This window comes from Lepisma saccharinum, chromosome 5 (genome assembly GCF_977018435.1).
Source record: "Lepisma saccharinum chromosome 5, izLepSacc3.1, whole genome shotgun sequence".
NCBI classification, from domain to species: Eukaryota; Metazoa; Arthropoda; class Insecta; order Zygentoma; family Lepismatidae; genus Lepisma; species Lepisma saccharinum.
Genome location: NC_139233.1, coordinates 47,323,232 through 47,350,873, shown reverse-complemented (window position 1 = coordinate 47,350,873; position 27,642 = coordinate 47,323,232).

Sequence of the window (27,642 nt, the reverse complement as noted above, 5' to 3'; positions counted from 1 at the left end):
ACAGTTTAAAGTGGGATCCGAACCACTTTGCAATGTGTCTCCAACAGGTATCGAACCCGGGACCCGTTGATTACAATGGCGTTTTATTGTGAAACAACCTTTTTGGACAAAGTCAACATGCTCCTTTGGAGTTATCTTCTCTTTCAAACCAAACATATATCTTCTGCACACAGCTGACATAAATAACTGCATGCAATGATAAAAGCAACTGAACTCATAAATGACATTCTGTAAGAAAGGACAAATGTATATAAGTACAGTTTTATAGAAGATAAATACTACAAAACATCATGGAAAAGACGTTTTCGTGAGTTCCGCACTTGCAAAACTGAGCGGGGAAACAAACAACATAAAATTTCTCGCTCAACTAGCACCCAAACTGCACATCCTAGAAGAAAAATGCACACAACATTTTTTATAGAGAATTGTATGTAGATTATGTTTTTTCATTATCTCTTTTGCTATAAAATACTTTCCAAGCGAGATATTTCCAAAAAACTGATTTTGGGCGCCATTTTTCCAAGATGGCGGCCAAATCCGGGGTGGCAGAGGGGTGCAAAATTAGTATGTTGTTAAGAACCCTTTCTTGAAGATAATAAAATTTGTTCCAGCTTTCCCTAATTTTTTTGTTTATTGGACCCCCTTATTGACTGGCCTAAAAGTCGATAAACCATCTTCCAAACTCTAGATCGGAATGGGAAAATTGCCCCTATTTGGGATTCTAACTGCATCTGGGTTAGCTTCAGCTATTAGTACTTCTACGCGTACTCTCTCTGGATTGAGTGGGTGTGGATTTAGAAAAAAAAATAGTTGGTGAAGAATATGCTGGTGCTGATGTAATGGGTGGTAGAATTAAGGGGGTGAGATAGATAGGTAATTTCAGAGAAGTGTACAAAAGCAATTTTTGTACATTGTTCAGCACATATTTTAACCCTGGTTATTGCGTATCTCCAGTCTTCTGAAAAAAGCAGCCCCCCGTGGTTAGCTAATCGTGGGTCCCGGGTTCGAAACTCGGAATGGGCATGGGCGTTTGTGGGTGTCCATTCATCAATTTCATCATGTCATCAATCATCCCGATCTTCGGAAATTAGCCAAAAGTGGCACAAGTGAAGTAAAATAATGCAAATAAATCAATCAATCTTCTCAAAGTAATTTGGTTGTAAAAAATGCTGTGCAAGATAGGTAGGGAAGTTCTGTAACGTTCTCAAGTTGTCTGACACAAGATGGACAGAAAAGTATGAATACTCAGTAGTAGGCTGACTTGTGAAATCTAACTAACTAACTAACTCTCTAGCTTTCTTATACCAGAAGGTTCATGGCTGCAGCAACACAGGCCTTCCATCTGTCCCTATCCAGAGCAAGCTCTATATACTTTTTTCATCCCTACCGATTTCCTTTAGGTCCATCTCAACGTTATCACTCCATCTTCGTCTTGGCCTTCCTACAGGTCTCTTACCATCAGGTTTCCCAACATGAATCCTGTAAACTCCTCTTTCCTCTCCCATTCGTACCACATGGCCTGCCCATCTAAGTCTTGTTGATTTAATCATTCTAATAATATCTGGACATGAATACAAATTATGTAGTTCTAAATTATGTAACCATCTCTACTCACCTGTCTCCTCATCCCTTTTAGGTCCAAATATTTTCCTTAGGATCTTATTTTCAAATACTCTCAATTTATGTTCCTCTTTCAATGTAAGGGAAGAAGTTTCGCATTCATATAATACTACAGGCAAAATTACTGTTTTGTATATATTAACTTTTAGTTTCTTAGATATTAAACGAGAAGACAAAAGTTTATGAAGAGAGAAGTAACATGCATTTCCTGATTTAAGCCTGCTTTTTATTTCCTCCTTAATATCATTTTTATTTGTTAGTATTATTCCTAAGTACTTGAATTTCGAAACTGGTTCAAACGAGTTGTTATCAATCATTAGATTTTGATTATTACCTAACACTTGGTTTCGGCCTGTAAGCATATATTTTGTTTTATCTTTGCTAACTTCCAAACCTATCTCTTTAGCTGCTTTGTGTTTATATCATCCCCTAATAAGTCTACATCATCTGCATATGCTAACAACTGAGTCACACCGTTTAACTTTAGTCCTTCGTTAGTTTCTTTGACCTTCCTAACAGTATATTCTAAGGCAAAATTAAAGAGCAATGGAGATAATGCAGCTCCTTGTTTTAACCCATCATGAATTGTAAATTTGTCAGACACATTAATACCCACACGAATTTTACTTTCTGTTTCACTGGTGCATATTTTTATCATATTAACAAGCTTCTTAGGTATTCCAAACTCTACTAATATATTATATAATTTATCTCTTTTGACCGAATCATATGCTTTTTTTAAATCAATAAATAAGCTGATGGACGCTTTGATTATATTCCCACTTTTTCTAAAGTATCTGTCTGATGTGAAAAATTTGATCTGTAGTTGATCTGTTACGTTTAAATCCACATTAATAATCACCTAAAATTTCATTAGCATATGGGTTTAGTCTTGTTAAAAGAATGTTAGGTAATATTTTATATGTTGTTGAGAGTAGAGAAATTGCACGATAATTATTGCAGTTCATTTTATCACCTTTTTTAAACACAGGAACAATTATGGATTCTTTCCACTGTTGAGGGATTTCTTCTTTATTCCATATTAAACAAATTAATTTATGAATTTGACATATTAACGAATATCCACCATATTTAATTAACTCAGCTGGTATTAAATCAATGCCATGTACTTTGTTATTCTTTAGCCTTTTAATAGCATCTCTAACTTCAGTCAAGTTATGTTCTGGAACTAAAGGTTTCGCTGTGTGAACTTCATTTACTTCAGATTTATCTCGTACATGAACATTTAAGAGGTCATTAAAGTAGTTCTTCCATCTATTTAAAATATCACTTGGATCAGCCAAAAAATCACCGTCTTTATCTTTAATCAAGTTTACTTTAGGTTGCCACCCCTTTCTAAATTCATTTACACCTTTATGAATTACACCTAACAGAATTTTCATATCATACTGAGAAAATTTATCAAAGACCTGTTCGAACTCTGCATAAGAAACATATTTAGTATTATCATCTTTATCTTCTGTTGGTGCATGTATGTTTATTACTTGTGAAATCGTAGAAACTTTACTTCGTTTATTTTTGGACAATTTTGTAGAAGAAATGAACCAAAATTTCTCTGAACACAGTCAACACATTGAAAAATTGCAACAACTTATTCCAATATGAAATTCCTCATTCATTGGAACAGTGTGTCAAAATGTTGGATGGCCTTGTTGATATTTTTTACATTTTCAAATCTGAATGAAAAATGTGGCAAACAGTAATTGAAAAGACATCTCCAGGGTCTGCATTGTAGGCAGTAGAAAATTGTAACAAGCTCTTGTACTCAAATATGCACAAATTGTTGTTGATCTTGGCTACACTGCCAGTCTCATCTTCAACACCCGAGAGAATGTGTTTAACATTAAGGAGGTTGAAATAATGTCCTCGCAATTCAACGGGAGATCCTCGACTAATGGACCCTGCACTGTTAAGTGTACACTGTACATACGAATATTAAAATAAGACCGATGATGTTAATTTCAATTTTGTAGCAAGGAGGAAAAGACTAATTCTAAGATTGTATTTCTATTTTAAAGAGAAGCTGGGATTAGCTATTTCAAAAGCATTTTCTTCTCATTTTATGTAGAAAAGGTAGAAGTTCGTAGATAGACTTAATTTAATAAATGTGTGGCAGACTGGATTTTGATAGCCAGATCATACGCTATACGTCCCGGATTTTCAGGAACAATCCCGGAATGGTATAATTTGTCCCGGTGATCGGAATAGTTTCTTCGGAATGCACAAATGTCAGACAGTGAGCTTATTTTCAAGTTTCTTACATGAGGACGAGCCAAGTATGTAAAATATATATATACAGGGTGTCTCAAAAGCAATAGCGCAAACTGACACAGGTGAAAGTACACGATAATACGTAGAAGCAAAAAAGTATCAGTAAATATGGGTCTGCAAACGAGCCATTGTTTTCGAGATAATCGCGAATGTGTGATTACAAGCCGCCACTGACTTCATTGTTTGTAAACGTCGACCTAGTTGGTAAAATGCTAATAATGTGTGCGAATGTGTGGGTACAAGCCGTCACTGACTTCAGTGTTTGTAAACGTCGTCCTAGTTGGTAAAATACCAATAATACAGTATGAAAAATCAGGAGATCTCATTGCTTTTATTGAACATTCTACTTACTTTAACAAGGAATACAGCACTACTTTACTAGTACTTATGTCCTACGTTACAATAACTGTACACTCGTATCTGTTAAAGGAAGTGTTGAAAGTGTCGCCCTTCCATCTGGATGCAATACGACGGAAATGTTCTGTTTATTTATTTATTGAGAAAATTAGCACAGGTGGCCATTGTACACTGAAATTGTCAACAATAAAAATACAACGATAATAATAATAATAAGCAACAAATATTAAAAAACGATAAAAGTAACAAAATAACACAAAAGTGAATAGCAGATTAACCAAAAATAAGTAAAAGATGGCACTACTTGTTATTATTTACAAGCATTTCTTCTAATAGATGACCGAAAGGCAAACTCGGAGGAAAATATATCGATTCTTGACGAGAGATCATTGTATTGTGTGGCAAGTCTGTAAAAGATAGATATTTTTTGAATTTCTACTTTGTTTTTTTTTGTATAAAATAATCCTTGTAAACAAAGAGCAAACCTCGGACCGCGCAAGGAGTAAAGCACTCGGTGTTTACAAAATGCAATCAATGACGGCTTGTAACCACACATTCGCACGCATTATTAGCATTTTTACCAATTAGGACGACGTTTACAAACAATGAAGTCAGTGGCGGCTTGTAATCACACATTCGCGATTATTTAAAAAACGGCTCGTTTGTAGACCCATGTTTACTGAAACTTTTTTGCTTCTATTATCGTGTACTTTCACCTATGTCAGTTTGCGCTATTACTTATGAGACACCCTGTATATATATTTATGTTATCTAATTTATAAATTAACTTAATTAAAGCAAATAATATAGTAATTATCACCTTTAAGAATTTGTAATGTTTAACGCATAACTTTAATAATATACTATATCAAGTCTCATATAATTAATTATATGTAACTATTCCATTAGTAATTTATATAGGAAATTCAATCCACAACGTCTTTACTTTGTACCGGGTGGGCCATAAGTCAGTTGTCACTAGCAATCGTTAGACTTTGTTTTGCCTAGCGTAGTGGAAGTCAGTTGTGAACTTGACTAGTGCGTATTACCAAATATAAGAATGCTGGGTAATACGCACTAGTCAAGTTCACAAATGACTTCCACTACGCTAGGCAAAACAAAGTCTAACGATTGCTAGTGACAACTGACTTATGGCCCACCCGGTATTTTTTATATTGTTTCAAAAATTTAAAAATTATTTTGGTAAACTGCGATATATCCTGATAACTAGATTTTAGTTTATTGTCGATTATAAACTGCTTCCGAATTGGAAAGATATCTGGAACAGTGGGACAGTAAACCATTGATAATGGATTTGATTTTGGTTTCAGTATGAAATAATAATGTAGTACTTAGATACGTATATTTGTATTTTTCTTCTGATTTTGGTAATCGCGACGATGAGATGAAATTGAAGATGGAACACTCACAAAGAACACAAATGCCTAGACCTGGTTTGTAACCTGAGAACTTCGGTGGCGAGGTCGAAAATCGACCACTTAACGTGTTTGACCACCGAGTAGCCACGTGCATTTATTGGTAGTTATGTACTATTTGCTTTAATGTATTCCTTTGTTTTTATCTTCTACTTTGCCACAAATAATATTTACGCACTACTCATGGAAATGTATAAGGGCATAATATAGGGTTTATCTTCTGAAATGCTTCACGAAATCAAGGTCCTTCACTCAAGGATGTACCACGAGAGACTCCATGACAGCTGAAATTCGTCTAGCATTCCAGCCTTATCTCTGTGGTTCTAAACGTATTTTTTTTACATGACCAGTAAACGAAACTTGACTGCATTCTGAGTGCTTTTGTACCCTTATTCGGTATGATACACATTTGTCGAGCATTTAGATGAAAGAGAGAAAAAACCCAACAGTTTTGAACGTTGCGATAAGCCAAGCTGCACGCTTAACGTGTCGATGCATTAAACAACTGCAAACTTCCAACATACCTAATCCTTTAATGTACAAGGGCTTTTTCTTAAAAGCCAAAGCCTATACTTGGGTTCGATGACCACAATACTGTTATCAAGAAATATATCTTCGACAAAAACTTTGATAATAAATGAATGACAAACAGAATGCTAAAAGTTACTTACCACTAATCACACCCACTAACTGTGCTGTAACCTTCTCTTACTACAACATATCTTGGTTATGTAATTAATCCGGGTTCCTACACAAAATCATGCAATTTTTGCCAGGACATTTCTAGGACTTTTCAAGGATTTTCTACAATTACTCCAGGACAAGTGTACAAAGTAATCATGACAAAATACACATCATTACATATTTTCTTTTATTAAAAAAGAACGTTTTAAATTTTCTTAATGCAGGCTCCCAACTCCCCTACACCTGTTCCTTTCCACACCTTTTATTTCTTAGTATAATGAAGGTTATTGAATTTTTACAATAATACAGAAAAAATACAAAGGTAGAAAAAATAAACACAAGTATATATAAGTTTATAAAAAATTACCATCTTGTATTACAAATAAACAAGAATAATATCTTTAGAAAACTTGGAACCCTTTTTTAAAACCATTATTATTATCATCATATTTTCTAGTTTTTACATATTACAAAATACAAAAGAGCAAACTATAAAAATATAAAATGCAACTGAATTCAACTACAGAAGAACAAGTTAGTAGAAATCTTACCAGATATCCTGATGGTTCAGAATCAACATTCAGTATAATAAATATACTTTTACTGTTTGTATTGTGCATGATAGTTTATGTCATGAAAATAATAAAAGAAACATAAGATTAATAAACATGAAAATATTACAACCTACTTTCAATGAACGATTCAGGAGTTTGAAAACAAAATAAAGGGATTCAGACACCTTATGAATTTCCTCCGATATCTTGGAAATTTCATCTACTGACTCAGTAGCTTTTTTCCTTTCAGCGTTTGACTTTGCTAAAAGAGTAAAATCAGACTTCTTTTCAGCTTGAATAGCCATATCATCAGCTTCCTGCAACATAATGTTCATTCATTTCTCAAGTCTGGCCTTTTCTTCTTCAGCTTATTTACAGATTCTTTTACCTGTTGTCTCTTTAAATACTTCTCTTCGCTGGCTTGTTTCTTCTTTTGATCATCGAGGTACTGATGGTATCTCATTCTTGCTGAACGCACACTTGCTATAAGCTCCTTTGTTATAACAAACTCGTGAACGTTCTTGTCTTTTAGTTCATCATACAATAATCTTCTTGCTACGAGACTATGGGCCTTCAAGTTTTCTACAGTCATTTCCTTATTAACTGAGTAACCACGTTCCACAGAGGCCTGTCCATGAGAAAGGGTCAGAACATGTTTCACAACTTTCAACAAGTCACCATACTGCTTGTTATTGGAGAGATGAGTTGAAAGAAATGAGTCCAAACGTTGGCTTTTTCGGTAAAACTCTTTAAATGCTGCAGAGTTTCATTTCATTTCCTTAAGAAACAGTTTCATTTTTAGTAAAGCTGAATCACACTCACTTGAACTCAAAAGATTTTTGTCTCAAAGACTTACTTGTTTCATCCTCATCAGATAACATAGATCTAGGATCAAGGCATCTAGACATTCTAACTACTGGATATTTCAAGGGATTTCTCACTTGGATCTTCTTAACTAAAGTTTTCATAAACTCTAAGCACTCGTGTTTGAAGCTAAAAACATCTTTTTCACTTACTTTCTTTTCCTTCAAACATGACTTCAAGATGTCCGAGGTTGCAAATCCAATGTTAACGTCTTTTGTGTACAGAAGATTTGCCTTGCTGTTGGCATCAACTTTAACCATTTCCACATGGTTTTCAGTTTTGTCCAAAACTTCCTTCTTGATGAACAGAGACGTAAGTCCATAAAGAAGTTCCATTATGTCGAATGCTTGAAATGGGATCACTGGTGAATCTGTCTGGTAACACTTTAAGTATGCTTCTAGCTTTGTGGCAAGAAAAGAAACGAAACTCAATTTTGCCATAATAAAAGGATCACAGCAAGCTTCTTTTACTGTCTGAAAAGTCTTTGTGCACATCGACAGCTTTAGTTTGTCCTTGTAGGAGTTCACAAACGTTTTAACCTGTGGACAGATTGCAATAGCACGATTAGCAACGGCTGCATCTTCCACCCATCTTGTAGCACAGAACTTAAGAGGAAACAATTTTCCTTCACAGTTTTGTTGCAAATCTTCCCTTCCTGCAGGGGAGTCTTTAAATAGATACCACAAAGAACGCAAGATGCTATCAATATTCCACCCCGTTTCCTTTGCTCCAACTTGGAAAGCTCTGAAGTGTGTGTATACACTGCAGCTACCAATATCAATGAGGCCAGGGTAGTCACCACTGTCATGACACTGACCTGTTTGAAATGAAAACTTATTTTACTTCATACAAATAAAACTGGACAAATTAATTTCCAGGACAACCTCCAAAATTCCAGGCACAGCTTGGAAAAATGTGAAATTTCATAACATTTCCAGGCCTGGAAGGAATGTTTTAAAATTCAAGGGTTTCCAGGTTTTCCAGGATGAGTAGGAACCCTGTTAATCCTTACGTGGCATGCTAGATGTCAAATTGCAATTTTCATATTAAAAAAAAAATAAAAAAAAATAAAAAAATATGAGCTTTTTAAAAATGTTTTTGTCTTATTTAAATAAATCATCACATTCTAATTCTGTTGGCTACTTATTCGTAATTTTAATTCAGTAATCTCTACCAAAAAAGAGAAAGTACATACAATTTTGTAACAAAACGCACTTGAGATAAGGAGCAAAATGAAGTGCTTTTAATATCACAGGGACACGTTTCGTTCTTTATTTGGTATTATTATTTCATGGTATTTCGTGGAGTTTGAATCTAAACCCAACTCTGCACCCGTTTGAACTTGAGCTTTTTTTTTTAAATAAAAAAATATTTCATGAAAATCTCAAAATGATGGACAGCATTTGAAAAAAAAATAATAGTACATAAATGATGTAAGGCAGGCAGCGGTAAGGGCTCCGCGGCCGCTCCAGGAAAATAAATAAAAATTGAATGAAATTAAAGATTAAGAAACAAGAAGTAGAATCAAAATGGCCAAGTTTTGACAATATCATGCGTATTGGTGGTAGTTGAGAATAAATTGAGAGTATTATGGTAAATATCAAACTTCTAAAAATATAATTTCATTGCATGGACATTGCGCAATTGTTTAGATACCTCTTTACTTTACATTACGTAACGTTACTTCTAAACACCTTTAACTTGTAAAGGTTCGGTAGGTAGGCCTAAGGGGTTCCGCCATAGAAACTGATTCTAAAAATGGCTCCGCAAGTCAAAAAGGTTGGGAACCACTGATCTAAGGTATGTACTAATAGCTTTGTTTTTAGTAATCCCAAATGCTAACAAATGTGAAACTGAAACACGTCCATTTTGACCCTTAAGTTGTCTTATCTGTACAAATCAGGTGGACGAGGCATTGAAGCCGAACTTTTCTTTGCTGAATAAGCAACGGACCCATAGCTAGAGAGTATTGCGGCCGGGAAGAGAATAAAAGTTAGCGCCCCCTGTATTAAATTTCACTTTCTTCATGCCAAATATATTAATTTCGTCTCCACTAAGCTCACTCTTCCACAACAAGGATCTCTTGTTTCTTAACTGTAACAAAACTGACCGACAAAAGGTTCGAAATATACTTATATACATTTTGCATTATTGCTTTACTGTTTTACCACGCATATACGCGAACATGTATTATAGATACTACGTTTATCTGTGGTTTTCATAATTTACAGTTTGTTAGTATACAATATATTGAATGCATTTATTACAGTAATATAATATAAACAGAGAATAGTAGCTACAAAATAATTTCTAATAGAGCAAAATTATAAATAATGATGCGCATTAGCTTCAAATATGATAGAACACCACAACGAAGTATTACTTTTTAACTTGACATTTATCAATACTGAGCATTAATATAGCGGAAGTAGTACCTTTCATAATTACTTAAGCAAAACACGAAATACATAGTTCTCGATTTTTAAAACGCCGCAACAACTATTACATTTCATCATTCGATACCTTATTTATCACATCATGATGAACAAATTGAGTGGCGTATTCTGAAAATTTGACCTGGCAACAATTCTCATTTATTGTATATATTTATTAGATATAATAAAAATTAAACGCTAATAATGGCACGCAAGTAAAACAAAAACAGAAATCCGACAACTTCAAATTTTCCGGCAATTTCTATATAAATGATAAAAGTTGGTTAACCGGACGGTAAAGCAGATAACATGGAAGAATATGCCACTCAACAAATTGTATGCAGTATCTGTTCTTAAGGAATACGTATAATTTGATACAACTATTACATTTTTTTTCAGATCAATTTCTTTGTAAAGTAACAATGATATGATTAGTTGATTTGGTTCCTTGCATACAAACAGAAATTTTTGTTCAGTATAAAGTGTGTTCAAAGACAGTTATATTTAGTGTGCTTTCAAGTACATATCAAAATCAAAGATATTTGTTAATTTCTCACAGAGATTATCGTAAAATATATGACTTGTCTATACTACACCTTACAATGCTTTATTCAGTATGAACATTTCTGTGCCCAGAATTAATATTGAACATTAAAATAACAAAAATAACCCCGAATTTATATTTATAACTGAATTTGCACTAATCCGCGAAAATAACAACGAATTCATTACGAAAAGTTTCACGTCTGTACGTCATTTCATTTGACGTATGCGCCGATAATATAAGCACCTAAATCCAGCTGAAAACATGTTAATAATGAAGTTAATAGATAGATAGATCAATTAACCAAGGTTTTTTTTGCAAACGTAGATATTGTTAATGTATTATAATAAAATACGTCGTGAATGCATACAACTGGTAACGCTGGCACGTGTTTTTCTCTCGAGTCAAGTCACCATACCAAATTTTGTATCCATCCGCCAGTTGCCTCCATTTCTTCCCGGCTCTTACATTTCTTGACGGCTTAATTTTTTGTCTTTCACTGTGGAGAGCCTTCTTATCTGTATCCGGAACGTCCGGCGCTGTGTTTTTTTAAACATTTTTTACGTGCTTACCTCTTTGAAGCGCTTTACAGCGGACACGGGCTGCTTTTAGTCTTCAAATAGCTAAACACTGCCTACCATTTCAAGGAGGAAAAATTCAGGTCATGACAGAACATGTTTGTATAACGGCACAAATTTGTCAAGAAAGTTCAGAAAAAAAAGCAGTGACGATTGGAGTTTATGCTCAACAACGCAGGACAGTCGAGGTAATTTTTGTTATTTTCCTTTCATAAAACGTACAATATTGCTTGAATACATTAAGCTATACAGAAAGTTTTAGAAATATCTTTCCTTTAAGTTATCGCGAGAATGGCTAACTTTGCCTCTATAGTTCTCATGGGTGATGCAGTCATGTATATAAATTAGTACACATGGTTCTTCAAATCTACGTAAACAGTTACTAAGATGCCTACACGCGTATGGTAATATACTACATATACAGTAGTAGCCTTTAATTCACAACGCACTTTTAAGATTTTTAAAGGTGTTCGCATTTTTTGGACGAGCAAGTTCTAAGGCAATGCTCGACGTTGGGGGTGGGGGGAATGCTATCCCCCAATTAAGAAAGTTTTCATGTATTCCCCCACCTGCTGCATTGTTTCCATGTTGAACCATATAAGCATCATTCCTCCTAAACTCAGCATCTCCACAATGCTGTCTAAGAGAGAATTTGCATCACAACGACAAGCGACAGGCGACACATGTCGCTTGAACGAGCCAATCAGCAGCAACGTTTCACACCGTAGCGGCATAACAGGCCACACAAGCTTGCTTTGGATTGGTGAAATCGTCAAGCGACACGTGTCGCCTGTCGCTTCGGTGTGAATTCTCCCTGAGCGTCATTTCACACACAAACACCTAGAATCAACCCGGATATCAAACATCCTATCTAGAACATGTAATCGGTGCGTATGGAACGTTGACTATGTAAGAGTTCTTTCGGAAACTCCCCAGTGAATCAGGTTTAACCTTATAATCAAGCACGCACAAACTAATATTTTCTCTTTAACATAAATCTATTTCGATGCAGATATTATACATGATTAATATAATTTAAAGTCATTGCCGAGTACTGGCATATAATAGAATCCGTTTAATCGACTGGCCTGCCGTCTGAAGGAGCTGTCCTAACGGAATAATTTTGTACGGTGATGAAACCATCCACAAAAGTTCTACAGACGCTCCATTCATTGAACATTTTACGAAAGGATCTTATTAGTTGAGTTAGTTCCAACAATTCCTGAAAAACTAACGTAACACTGTCCTTTATTTTTGTGGTGTCTCAGATAAAATATAATCCGTATCATTCCCAGGTTTCGATAGGAACGAGCCAAGTAGCACTTTTGCACAAAATTTAACGCCACTTTGTTTCTAGCAAATTAAATTGCCACATTAAATAAATATCAAAGTTTCTCATTCTCACTCTACATTCAAAACATGTTGTTTCTCAATATCATTTTTGGAAAAAAAAGATCCGCGCCCAATTTGTTGGTTATTTTAATTACTAAGCAGTAAATATCCAAATCATTTTTCGACTATTTTACTTTATTAACAATAAATGTCCACGAATGTGACAAGAAGTGATAACAATTTTGATAATACAAAAATTCAGTTCCTTGTTTTTAAAATATTGAAGAATTGTAAATTAATTGTATTCCAATTCATAATAGGATCAGCTAATGACCCTAATGTTAATGTACAAAGTAACTTTTCCAGAATTGACCTGGATGCTATTAGTACATAACTTTGATCATTGAAATGTACCGATTAGGTACACATTTCTAAATATTGACCTATAAAATGGACAATTAACGATTATGCATGTATATTTTATCCCTTCCGAAAAAATATTGAAATAATATGAACTAAAGAGACATTAGGCTTGATAACATGAAGCTCGAGCTCGTCCTAAAAAAAAAAATCTTTTTTTATTTTGTCTTAAATTACGAAGCATCCTGAACAACTCATTTTCTTGCCCTTCTTCATTACACGTGAAACATTCAAACATGGAGTTGCTCTGTTTTTTACTGTGGACGGGGGTTGAGAAGAACGTAATCACTTATTTTAAACAATGGTCAACCTTGGTAATCATGGCCATCCATTCCCTGAAACGTTGCACATTTGCGAGGAAATGACAAATCAAAGGACGTTCACACCTGACATCTAGCGCAGCTGCAAGGAAACAGGGACTTGTAGAACCGTGGCGAACTTAATAAGAGGTAGGCCGCGGACAACTTGATTTCCAGGAATTGTGTGCATACCGCGATACTCAGAAGGGAAGGAAAATTTATTTGTCAAGGAAACGAATGTCGGTGCACCTGAATTTCATGTAATTGACTCACAATGCATTTATCGTTAGGAAATGGAAGAGAATTATTTCCACGATCTGCTAGTTGGGAAAAACCATGGCAAATGAGTTACAAGTAATTAACGTGTCTCACATATCCAATTAAACAAAGTATAACAAAGCTTTCCGTGTCAGATTCATGCAAGTCATCTGCATGTTCCCCCCACATTATTTTTTGTTGTTCTGGCGTCATCCATATTATTTCACAAGTTTGGGAAGATGCACGAATTAAAAAGATCAAATGACCCTACTAAAAGCATGTAATTTACAAAGGTGAAGATTCATGTCTGTTGTTAGATAAAAAAAGAGATTAGCATAAGATTGAAATTGGTGTGGTAACGAGACGTATCAATTTTCATTCTCAAGAATCCCGTATGTTGGGACTAATCAGGTTACAGCACTATCAAATGCAGTGACGTGCGGTGACGTCGACACTTGGGGTAGCAGTCAGTGGCGTGCTCAAGCGAAGGTGGAGTTGGTGTGGGTCACACCCCTCTTTCCTTTAGGGCCCAGTATTCCTAAAAAAAAAGAATGTCAATAACAGGAAAAGATTACAAAATGATGAATGAATACTAAAAAAAAGTACACGTAAACCCCACCCACATCCGAAAATAAAAAACGATTTGATTTGACTACTAAGCCAAAGATCCTGGGTTAGAATCTCAGCTTGGCCATGGGTATTCTTTGTGTGTGTCCCTTCATCAATTTTATCGTATCATTTTCGCGATTAGCCAAAAGTGGCGGAAAAACGAAGTAAAATAAACCAAATCGAGCAATTAATCAATGATTTGATTTCATTTTTGTTACTTAGCGTCGCTTTTTTGTCACATTTGGTTAATTGCGAAGATGATACGATAAAATTAATGAAGGTACAAACACAAAGAACACCCATGCCCAGGACGGGGTTCGAACCCGGAACTCCTGGTGTCGTAGCGCCCTGTGATAACCACTCCCGCACAGTTGGTTGATTTGGTGTTTTAAGTCCACTTTATGCACAGAAACAAAACAGGAAACAAAACACACTTTTTCGTAGTTTCTTCAATAATATTCATTTGGCTTTTTGAGTTCTGAGATACATTTTTCATTCCAAATTATTTCATTATTCACTGCAGAGTACAACACATAGGACAAGAATGCGCACTCATCACAGGTTCGAATCCTGGCCTGGATTGTTCATATGAGGTCCCTTCATCAATTTCATCATATCATCACTCATCCTCATTTTCGCAATAACCAAATGTGGTAGAAAGGCGAAGTAAAATAAACCAATCCAACAACAATATGAACGCACGTCCTCTTGCCCAAATAAATACGTACATCCGTATTTATGACTGTTAGAGGCCAAGAGTAGTATATTTAAATAAAACACAACTAAAACGAGAGTGAGAGAGAGCCCGAGCACATATTTGTAATTTAATCATTATATATTCCATACTTGAAAAAAAAAGAAAGAAAGCGTAACATTATTGTCTGCACATAACATTTCATAAATAATAAAACTACATCCCATATTATACATACATATTGTACAACGTGTAAAATGTTGTGTAAATACAGAGAACTGCAGAAAATTTTACCCTGAGTTCTTTTGAGGATTTACAAAAAAATCTATGAGAAACCAATCCCCTATCTGTCCTATAGGAGATAGACTGGGGGACCTGAAAGCACGGGCTTTCAACCATTGCAGCGGGGAGAGGGGGCAAGGGAGGTAGAGGTAGAAATCTTCCTTTTCTTTAGCGATTTTAGTCAATTTTTCCGTACATTTGAAGGGAAATCGAAATACCATGTCAAAACATTTGCATGAACTTTTCAAGTGACAACTTTGCTGAATAGAAAGAAGCTTTCCTAATGTTACTTACATTGTTAGTCTAATGGCCGGTCCACACGCTACGTCTTCAAGTACGTTTTGCTTGCTCAGTTAAAACCTGTACAGGGTAAGATGTTGCAGTTCTGGTGCGTCCACACGGTACGTCTTGCTGTATAGTTTTTCCTACTCAGTTCCGCGCAGTCCATCATGGAGGAAGTGCTACTCTGGTCAATTCTCGCAGTTTGTTTTGCAAAAAGAAGGCATGAGAGCATGAGATGTTTAAGATGGTCCAGTAGTTGACTAAGATTAGTTTTCTTAATTCCGTAGAATACTTTACAATGTTCAAGAATCAAAAGTTAACATAAATACCCTTTTTTGATGATTCTCTTGTGAAAAATTTATTTACAATTCAGTTTGCTTAAAAATACTTTTATTATAAATAATAAATTAATTACAATGTACAAGTTTCATTATTTTGTGCCGCTCTTTTACCTCTTGGATTAGTTGCGACGATGGATGATGAAGTGATTAAATGGTGATGGAACTAACACATTGCTATCAAGAGTTACCACAATGTCATCGGGGACTCGTGAGTGTACCTTCATTGCTTGAATCAAATCAGCATTCAATCTCATCGTTGCGATTAGCCTGGGAAGGAAGAAAATAATTCGTAGACTCTCTAAGAGCTTCTTGGTCAGTCAAAAATCCAAATAAATGAAAATACCGTAACATTGGCTTCTAAACATCATCATCCCCAACGCCAGAACGAACTGATTTGTTCACTTTGGCCAACTCTTTTCGATAAACAGTTCTCATAGAACTGATTTTTGTTACTACTGTATCTCCGTTCGCTGAATCGAGAACATTTTTGCATTAAGCTCTCATAAGCCTGATTCTTCTTGTCATGGTCACTGTTTCAATGAACTCTTCTTTCCTCTCCCATTCGTGCCACATGCCATTTCAATTAATGTGTCGATTACCTAATTTTCAACTATGAAATGAAAAATAATGCTGTTGTATTCTAAATAGCCAATACAATACAGAGGACACCAGGGACAGCGGGTTGTCCCCGTTTTGAACGCCACTGACCAATATTGAATGAAATATGTTTGACCTATGCTTTAATTCTCAAAGTGTTAACGGGACATTGTTTATTTTCCCGAAAAGGGTTATTTTTCTGCCTCCCCTATTCCCGCCCCCCAAAAAACCTCGTTACCTGATAGTGTAGGACCTAGTCAGGAAAGAAAAGTTTGGCAATATTTTTTAATCTATAACTTTGCTTTGGTAGGCCAAAATATGTTAGGTCCTCATTTTGGACGATTCTTCTCTACTATTTATGTAGTAAAGTGCTTTATCAAAACATTACAGTTTCTAGACATATAATGAATGCCCCAAGGCTCATATGGTATAACTGCAATGCAGTCGCGGAAATTGCGGACTGGACACAAATTGTCATTGTCATTGCCTGTTACAATGAACAACACCCATTCTTTTATTTTATTACGAAAAGTTACAAACTTGTTGTTACATAAATTATACGAAGGTTTAAAATACGTTTTTCTACATGCAGTATAGTTACCATCAACATCCAAATAGGAATGAACATCCAAATAGGAATGAACATCCAAATAGGAATGAACATCCAAATAGGAATTTTGTAAATGCACATCGAGAAAATTGTTGTTTGCTTAAATTAATATTGATTATTATATTTGCCAGTTTGGCTATGGACACGACTATGACAATCCTTCACCGTGATAGTTTCATTTAATGTACTGATACCAGCGGGGTGTAAGTGTAATAGGAAAAAAACATCATACAAACACAAGCCAGTGTGCTGAACATTACAGTAGCAAGGCAAAATAGCACAACTTGTTTCAAATCGAATACAGATGCTTTCTAAAATAATACATTCTACAGCGAAACACCCCACTATGTAGCAAGGATAGCCCTTTTTCCAGAGGAAACACGGTGAAAAGAGGAGAAAGCGAAAAACAGGAAAGAAGATATATATTGAAAGTACAAGGGGTGTAAATTCTTCTAAAATATCGGCAAATATCGATATATATTTTTTAAAAAATATGCAAACTCACTGTTGAGAAAATTACTAAAAGCATAAAAGTAACTTTTATGTAGAACCACTGCGTTATTCACTATTCTGTAATTCAACCTCGCACACCTAGTTTTTCAGACGGTGAATGTCATGACAGATCAATTTGTTTAAAAAATTTACCAACTGTTAACATACAGTACAAATACATAAAAGCATCGTTTCTTGATATAATAATAAATAAATAACTCGTGGCGCAACAGCCCATTTAGGGCTCGGATCTACCTATCCGATTCACTCACTCACCCGAGGTGGGAGAAGAATAATTCGTAAGAATACTGTTAGTAAATACAGTATACGGCAGAAGTACTATGAAGATATTACCCGGCAAAGCCAATATCAGAACATCTTTTTTAAAATATTTATTAACTTGCAGAAAAATATTTTTGTTTTTAGACCAAACTAGATTTTTGTCCAATCAGATTCAGTTCGGTTGTGCATATTTGTAAGTCGAGATGAAGCATATTTACCCAATTTGGATCATTCTCATTGCACACGAGAAGGTCTGCTCGCTCTATGAAGTCTTGTATTGAATTTTTCCCCTTTCAATGTGCCCGACGCATTTACATATAAAAAGGCTGCGGGCCAATAGCTATCGAAACGGCTCCGAATACTTTTCTGGAAAATTCCCAGAGCATATGTTCTGATTCCGCCGTCTATATAATTCCAGCGCCCCTTCCCTCCTGATGTCTGGAGAAGAGAGACGAGGCTGTCCGCAAAACCCTTTCCATTAATCGAACGTTGAGCCCGCATTTCTTGGAACTTTCCACCAGGGTGCGCGCAGATCGTGAAGCATAATATCCCTCTGCCTTTTTTCCAGACGGTCACCCGTCCCTGGTCTGAGCTGAATGACTTCTTTATGTCTTCAAGGAAACCTCCACGCCAACAATGAATTTCCAAATCTTTCCCTGTTCCATTTCCCCATCGAGTACATTCAATTTGACTCCAAAAAGGCATCTTCTAGTCCGTTTAGAAAATTATTACAATGCTATATATAATATAACGAGCTGCCATCCATGATGTTGTTAATTTATTATACGTCGGCCTACACTTTGTCTACCTACGTGGCTGAGGGCTCAACGTAACGCCAGGAAGCCACGGGTCCCAGGTTCGAGCATGGGCAAAGGATGGATGTATCATTGTGACTGTCCTATTAGTTCATTCATCCTTACCTATCGTCGCGATGAACCCAAGACATAGAAAAGGGGCGCAAAATAACCGATGAAGAAATAAATCCTAAAGCATAGAAACATTCCAAACTACTATTATTACTAAACGAGTTAATAAATTAGTTATAAACATTCTAAATTAATAGAAAATATGAAAATTGTATTTTATTTTACCTTTAAAATTTAAAACAAATTAGCATTAAAGTTAATAAATGCACATTTTTACCACACTCACTATAGATACTAGCCCAGTATCCTGAGGACAGCTTCTCAATCTCCAAAACTGTGATCTAACATCATTATTTGAAGCACCTGCCTGCAACATGGAAAAGTTGGATTATCCATTCGCCGTCTAGAAAGTAGTAACACTTGGACCGATTGTCCTCAAATACAAAATCAGAACAGCCATGTGACATATTAAGTTGTCGCACGAGTTTCAGCTTAAAACGTCTAAATTAGCTGCAGTTATCGTGGTTACAATATTGCTAACTTAGCCCCCCTCGTCCGTCCTAAACCACAAACTATATTAGGATGTTATTTCTATGATCGCCTAGAAAGCCAGACAACAGCGGAAGTGGGAGTTAGATGCGGCATTCAGTGAAAAGGCGTCTGACAAACCTTGGTCATGCATGAGCTGGTTTGATATTTTGAAAGGTCTCCTTGGCGGACTGGTCTGGTCATACATTTTTAACGCCATAGGAAGTCAAAAGTCCAAGCTTCATCTACACGATTAACCAAAGGGGCAGGATAATGACGTCATAAAGCACAAGAGAACGGCATAAGCCTATAACGACGCATAATACCCAGTTTGGAGCTCAGTGCACCTATCTGCAAAGTTGTAATTGGGTATAATATAAACTATTCTTATATATCCACTGGTAGGAACAGTTTAGAAGGAAATGATAGCACGCATATATGCTCAAAATTCGTAATTCGCGAGAGATATGCTAGTTGGACGTAGAAAAACTTATGAGGCTAGTAGCAAGCGACGCAGAGTGCGCGATCAGCGATGCGGCGCGAAAATCGCCTCGCGTGCAGTCTCTATCCCGTGGAGCGGAGAACAATATTTTACAACAGCGTCAGAATTAGCAGGAAACGAACGAACGCAGTTGATTAATAGTGTATACTGAACGTTACCTCTTCTTACAGATTCTGTTTGTAATGTTTTTTTTTTTTTTTTGTCTTTTTTTTGTCAACCCGCTGGTGACAATGTTCTTACCGCTTTCAATTAGCAGCGTGGGGCAATGTAGGGCACTTACGTGTATGCGCGTGTAGGATGACGGATTTTTATACTTTCCTTCTCTAAATTTGCATATGTCAAGTTGGCCCCCCAAGTGAATGGATTAGATGAATACGATATTGGGCCAGAATCTACACGTAATGGTCTAAATTTGCTAACAATTATTTTTGATTATTCTAACACCGTTTACGAGATATTCGGTTTCAAAAAATGGGGTGCCAACATGACTCCAGCCCCCAAAATGAATGGGCTAACAAAACTAATTAATTGGCTAGATTCTCCGTCGAATAAAAGGAATGGGAGGGCCTTCCCGATGGCGCAGTGGTTGCGTCGCCGCCTTGTAATCAAGGGGTCCCGGTGGAGGCACAAGACACCGGTTCGGGTCCCACTTTAAACTGTAGGTCCAGTCCCGATTAGCCTTACTGTGCATAAAGTGGACTTAAAACCCCATTCAACAACTTGACGCCAGCTCCCCAAATGAATGGGCTATCAAAACTAACTAATGGGCTGCATTGATTGAGTTGGTGTTTTATGTCTAGTTTATGCACGTATAGGCTAATCGGGACTGAACCTACAGTTTAAAGTGGGATCCGAACCACTATGTGCCTCCACCGGGTAATGGGCTGGATTTTATGATGAATGAAAGATATGAGCCAACAATTATTTCTGTTTGGGCTAACACCGTTTACGAGATATTCCGCTGAGTGATGCGAGAGCGAGCAGACATACGTGTGCGACGCGACCTCCGCGTTTATTCTAACTTTCTCATTCTTTTTTCGTCCGAAATGCCTATTAGTGTGGGTGTGTGTCTGAGAGTTAGTGTGTTGGCTTTGAAAGGAAGGGCACTTTCCCAGATTTATGTGGTAAGTACTGTCCTCCAGACTTCCATCTATCTAAGCAGGCTTTCAGAAAGACGTGCATCAAGCAGCTGAAGAGTAATTAATATTTGTTATAATCTAGTTATTGTTTTATTCTTGTTACATAGATATGTGTGCGTGCTTCTCATTTGTTAATTTCTATTTTTCTCTGTGTTGATATCCTGATATAAAATGGATTCTATCTGTATTCAGGATTTCTCAAATAAATAAATAAATACTTTTATTCGATGTGAATTGCCCTTCATATTTTCCCACTTTAGAGGAAGCTAACGCCAGGAAGTTCGAACTGACAGCAAAACTACCGCGTGCTGTTATGCGATTCGATCCTTTGTAATAAGATAAACAGTTTTCAGACCCTTACTAGCGAGAACGAAAAAAACTGCAAATGCCCCAAGAAGGAGCTCAAATCATCTAACCCCCCAAAATCCCAGATCAAAACAAAATGATACTCCCTCATTTACAATTGGTGGCCCAGTTTCGGACCGGACAGGAATTAATATAACTGTGTGCCACACACCAATTGACAAGAGGAAACGATCCCCAGAGACATTATAAGATGCTAGGAAAAGAAAAATCCTGTTAAGGAAAGACGGCTCCCAGCCGACCCTCCATCCCGGAAGTAGTGCTAGTGCTGGTAACGTAACTATTAATACTGAAATGGATAACATGCCTGATACAGCAGACATTCAACTGGGCTTGTTTAACAAACTTTTCCTGGAGTTAAATACAATTATCGCTAGAGAAAAAAAACAACATAAGTTCCGAAAAGCGATCAGCAATTTTAGAATTTATGGCTAAAATGTGCCAGGTCCAACAAGAGGCGGTGACAGAAAACAAGTAATTAAAAACAGCTTGTAAATTACTGCAAGACGCGGCAAAACAGTCGACACTACCAAACCCTCATATGCGGAAACAGTGGCGTTGCCTGAGGTTGCACGAACTGGAAGGGCGGCACAAATACAGAAATCTGCTGAAAATTCAAAATACAGTTTTTATCTTGGACGAAAACAGAAATATGGACGCGAAAAAAGTGCAGGAAACATTTACAAAAGTAGTAAACCCTATCAGGGATGGATTAAAAATAAAACGCATGAGAACGACAAACAAAATGCTGATTGTCGAAACAGCAACAAAAGAAGAGGCTGAGAAGTTAGCCAAACATAAAATCAGAGCTGAGTTTCCGAAGAAGAGAAACCCATTGTTAATTGCATATGATGTCCCGGCACAGAAGGATGATACCGACTTGTATGAAGAAATATATACATATTAAATGTAGTGGATAAGATTTCCTGGGACGATTACATTACAAAGTTCAATTTGGAATTCAAGACTGGTCCAAGAAACAGAGCAACACGTCACTGTGTTTTCGAGGTGGCTCCAGATTTCAGAAAAATTATCTTGAAAAATGGAAAACTGTTTATCTCGTTCCTGTCGTTATCTATTAAGGATTATACTTATTGTGGACCCTAACTGTAGTAAATGTGGAGATTTAGGGCATGTAAGCCGCTATTGTAGAGGAAAAGAAGCATGCACACACTGTGGATTGGATCATTCCAGGGACCAGTGTCGGAAAAAGAACGAACCAAAGATATGTATTCCATGTATGAGAAGGAAGAAAGAATGTAGTGGTAAGGAGAGCGCCACTCACAAGTTACTAGTGCAAAGACTAATAGAAAATACCATATATGGAGTTTAAAATAAAAAAGAAAGACAAGAAGAGGAACTCGGCTAGAGCGGCAGCTTATAGAGAAAAAATATATAAGACAGAGAGAACTAATACTGGCTAAAATTGCCCCTTCGTAACATAGACACAATCAATTTATCGTATTCTCAGTGCAAAAATACTTGACCTCCCTCTTAGTGTCTTTACCTGTCTACCTAACAGTACCACACTGGCGTACCTCCATATAACCCCTCCCCCCGAATCTACTAACGAAAAACTATTTAGTTATCCAGTACCTTTCGAAGTGCCTTCTTTTTCACAAAATGAAATCGGAAGTAGGACACAGGACGAGACAAAAGGAACAGATACAGAAGGATTTCCTCATCCCGATGTAAGCCACAGAGACCCGCCCCACTTACACCGTTACGCCGGGGTGTAAAATGACGAAGTTGAACCCTAACGCCCATCCCTTCTATCCAGGATGTAAATACAGTAACTTCAGCAAGCCAAGCACTCTTCAGCCATCTTCTTCGGTATGCGACGACCCGCCTTCGAATTTGCGGAGAGAACAGAGTTGTAAAATTAATTCAGAAAAAATTTACAATGACTGAAAAACTACGAGACTAAGTAGGTTGGAGGAAAAGGATAATTTAGTTACTGCTTTAAGGCTCCTTATTAGAAATATACGGAGGCCGTCGATAAGATTGCACTAAAGTCGAACAACATTCCTATAGATATGGATGAATTATCATCACTACTGGAAACAATTTTTGCTCGTCGAGGCGTCCCACTTGTGTTAGAAGAAATTTATGCACATTTCGCAAGTGCTCACGGGAGGGTAGTTTTCATCCAAAGCAAAGAATGGCCGCAGTGCTTCCAAATAGCGAGGCACCCGTAATGGAAGGACACGTAAGTGTTGCACAAGCAAACCTCAAAGGTGCAAAATTGGCAACTACCGAAATTTTTGATTTCGCTAGAAACGAAAAAATAGACATCTTGACGCTGCAAAAACCATATAGTTTTAAAAATAAAATTCCGTCTGCGCCGATAGGAGCGAGAGTTATACAGCATAATTAAAATGTAAAAGCCGCAGTAGTCATCCTAAACAGAGAGTTAGTAACAAGTAAATTGCTCAATTCTCAAACAGAAATATTAACTGTGCAGAAATATTCACAGAATGTTTTCTTTTATATTGATAAACTGTTACTGCCAATAAAGTCATAATATCGAACAATTTCTAGAAAAAATGGGCGACACGTGCAACACATATAACAAAAAAGATCTTTTGATAACAATGGATGCAAACTCTTCCTCTCCGTGGTGGTACAGGCGAGGCACGAATTCCAACGGCGAACAGGTGGAGAACTTCGTGCCAGGAAACAACGAAGACGTTTATGTAGCACCTTGTGAATTGTTGAGCGTGGGATGTTCAGCTCTCGTGACGCTCTGCGAAACGGGCTTCTCTCGAAGACCTCTCTGATCACCTCTACCGTTTTATCAGATGTGGGTTTTCTGCCAGAACCTGACTGTCGGTTAGCACTCCCAATGGCTAGAAACTTGTCATGCCAAACCTTAATTGTCTTTACATCTGATGAAACGTTCACAACGTGCTGCATAAACGTCTTCGATTGCATGCATACAAAGTGAAGGTTGGTCAGGCTCTGAAGACACAAGACAGACCACAACAAGAACAATTTGCTACTGAGATGCTGGACAGAATCGAGCAAAACCCAGACTACCCAAACCCAATAGTGTTAGGAAACATGTCAGGAAGAGCAAAAAGGTGAATGTGCACTGACGAAAGACAGAATTGTTTTGACCGTTTTTCTTCATCGAGCAAACAAGTAACCGAGAACTGTTATTTGGACATGCTTCAGCAATTTTCTGTCCCTCAGCTCCTTCCTCTGCAGCCAAATGTGATCTTCCAGCAGGATGGTGCACAACCGCACTGGAGTTTTGATGTTCGTGAGTTTCTGGGCAGAACGTTCGAACAGCGATGGATAGGACGCGATGGAGCAATCTGGCGTTCACTGCGATCTTCGGACATAACTCCCTCTGGATTTCTTCTTGTGGGGTTATGTAAAACACGGTCTACACTTCACCTGTATGTGACCTTCGTGCCATCAACTCCATCACCCCTGAGATAATCGGTGTAAAATACTGCAAGATTAAGTGTAACTCTACTTCAAATAATAAATAATAATAATGCTAGTGCACACATGAGTCGAGATCGAGTATCGGCTATACATTATGAGGGTTACTAAAGGAGCCCACGTAGAAGTGCATAAAAAAAACTTCTTCAGTTGCTTTACATAATGCCACAAACAGTAAGGCTCTATTTCGAAAAGTTTCCTCACAATTGCAATTTAAAATCAGGGATGTCTCATGTGGACACCCTGTACACTACCTAAATGTGAAGGATATGAAGACCTGATCAAGGAAGGAAAAAGATCCAAAGAGTGATTCATATCAAAAGAATTAGGTAGACAATTTTCACTAGTTTTGTATAAGGAACTACAATAAAGATGTGTTTTTACTTTCAAATAATAAGGGAAAGGAATACTGGTCTAAGATCTCCACGCTATAACAGGTGACGGAGGAACAGGCCCTCCAAGGCGCTGTGGGTTATTAATAAGGGAAAGGACCCGAATATCGTCCCTTTTTTTAAAAAAAAAACACAAATATTTCAGTTGAAAAAGTTAAGTGCAAAAATGGAAAACAACACGATTCAGTAGAATATTATATATATCTTATATATGTGGGCTGTATATAAATAATATACAAAATACCTGCGAAAAAAAAGTTTCTTAAAAGTGCTCAAATCCACGAAAGTAAGGAATGGGTTGCCTAATATCGTCCCCTGCAACCATAATGAGAAAAAACTTAAGCTGATGGACGTTGGACTGAAAAAAAACACACAAAAAAACGTTTATCTAGACACTTAAGGAAACTGAACAGGTGAAGTGAATAGGTGGCTTCTGTCCTCCAGCACAGTCCTCGTGGCACCACTTTTTACAAGTTGAGCATTGCACCCATTTTTCACTATTCCTGTCGGCAGAAAATAAACCATCACAATACAAACACACGGCATCTTCTTCACTGTCTTCATAATCCTCGTCTCCGTCTGGATAATCGTCATCGCTGTCGTCATCATCTGTGCTTACAAGTTCAGGTTCTTCCTCATTTTCCGATGACGAACTTGGATATTTGATGTTCTTCTTTCTGTTCTTTCTTCAGGCCCATTTCTTTCTTGCGAACTGCTTCCACGGCTCGAACCATAGCTTCTTTATCCCACTGTTTTCTTCATTTTGTAGGACCAGGAGGCATCTGAAACGATGAAAGCGCAATGTAACTGGAGCCTAATATCATCCCGGGGACGGTATTTAGCATATATAGGGGGACGATATTCGGATCTATCCTATAAGCATTATGGCGTCGTGATTGAGCATGACGTGGTACGAGAAACGACCAATCAAATACATTGAGCTATACTTTACAACTTCTATTTTGTTGTACTAGATTAAGGTAAAGTGAAACACCTACCTTTCTGTGGTGCGGTGGTAATGAATACAGCACTCCTAAACTTTTGGAAACAGCAAAACACTTATTTTCCACAACACAATCGCTAGCGTGCACACAACAACCTTTTTCTCTCACTACATACTAAACAGGCCACGTTCAAATAGTTCTGCCTGTTTTCCGTAGTTGGCAGCACGTTACAACGCCAACACCATGGGGGACGGTATTGGTAGAGGGGACGATAATCAGGTCCTTTCCCTTACAACAATTTAATGCGGTATACATTTAAATGACTCCTTTTTTTAGAAATTATGTTGACTTGTTTGTAAATTGTATTTCTCTTAAAATGTTGTTTAAAGTAAATTTATAAATCTAAGAATAATAGGGGTTCAGTTCATCTAAAGACCTAACAAACGCTTCGTAATCTTACAAAATAGAAAATACCATTGTTTGGTTCGAGAATTGTTTGGTTCGAGAATTATTAAGACTTTCAACTAGCAGTTATTCTCATAAAAGGTTTTGTAGTTTTTACGCAAAACTTCTATTTCTTATTTTTCAAATAATAGATTTAATGATTTATTATGTTGGAACATTTCCGAGTAAACCGGACGTTCATAGGAGACGCCGTTCCCGAGATATTTCAAATCAAAAAATATCCAATATGGCGGATTATTTTAAAGATGGTGGCCGTCGGAGCGCAGATATTGATGGACTACTCGACAGAAAATATATTTAATGATAGAACAATTAATCAATCCTACCAAGTCTCTTGGTTTTATCAAAAAGTCACTGATTCTGGACTTTGCGCCAGCCTGTGATGAATATGCACTTTCTTGGCACTATCCTCCATTTTGGGACATACTTTATAGCGTATTTATCATCCAAATGAATTTAGTCTTATGTTGTTGTTTAGGCTATGAATTGGGCTACCACTTTTATTCAAAACTATTTCCTGTCATTTAATTTATTCAAAGGTTACATACAAAGTGTCTTAAGAAATGAACAGAATTTGGAACATGTTTTCTTTAGCACCTCTGGATACTAATCCAATACATGTATTCGAAAGTGATCAACAATCGTAGGCGTATCAAACGTGGGTTATGGGAGGTCAGCACCCCGCATTTGGACTTAGTTTAATTTTCTTTAGAAGAATAAGTCACTTCAAGTATTCACTCCACTTCCATACCCACAATGATATCAATATGGTTTTCCAACAGCTAAACCCTCCCTTTTAACAATCTTATGGTTGCGCCTGTATTGTGGAAAGTGTTCTCACATGTAGAGCAACTAAAAAATGTCATTGAGTAAAGTGTTTTTACGACCTATGCTGCAAGATAATTCAATTTGCTGAGGAACTCTTTATACCCTTCAAATATTAATACTTTCCTATTCCTTTCGGACTAAATCAATTACTTCCAACACTCGGGGCAACAGGGTTGACAACTCTTCAGATAATATCAATTTAAACACATTGGTTCGAACATTTCTATAAATTATAATTCATATCAAACATAAAATTTACAAGTTACGATGGCAACAACAATATATATAAAATTTTAATTT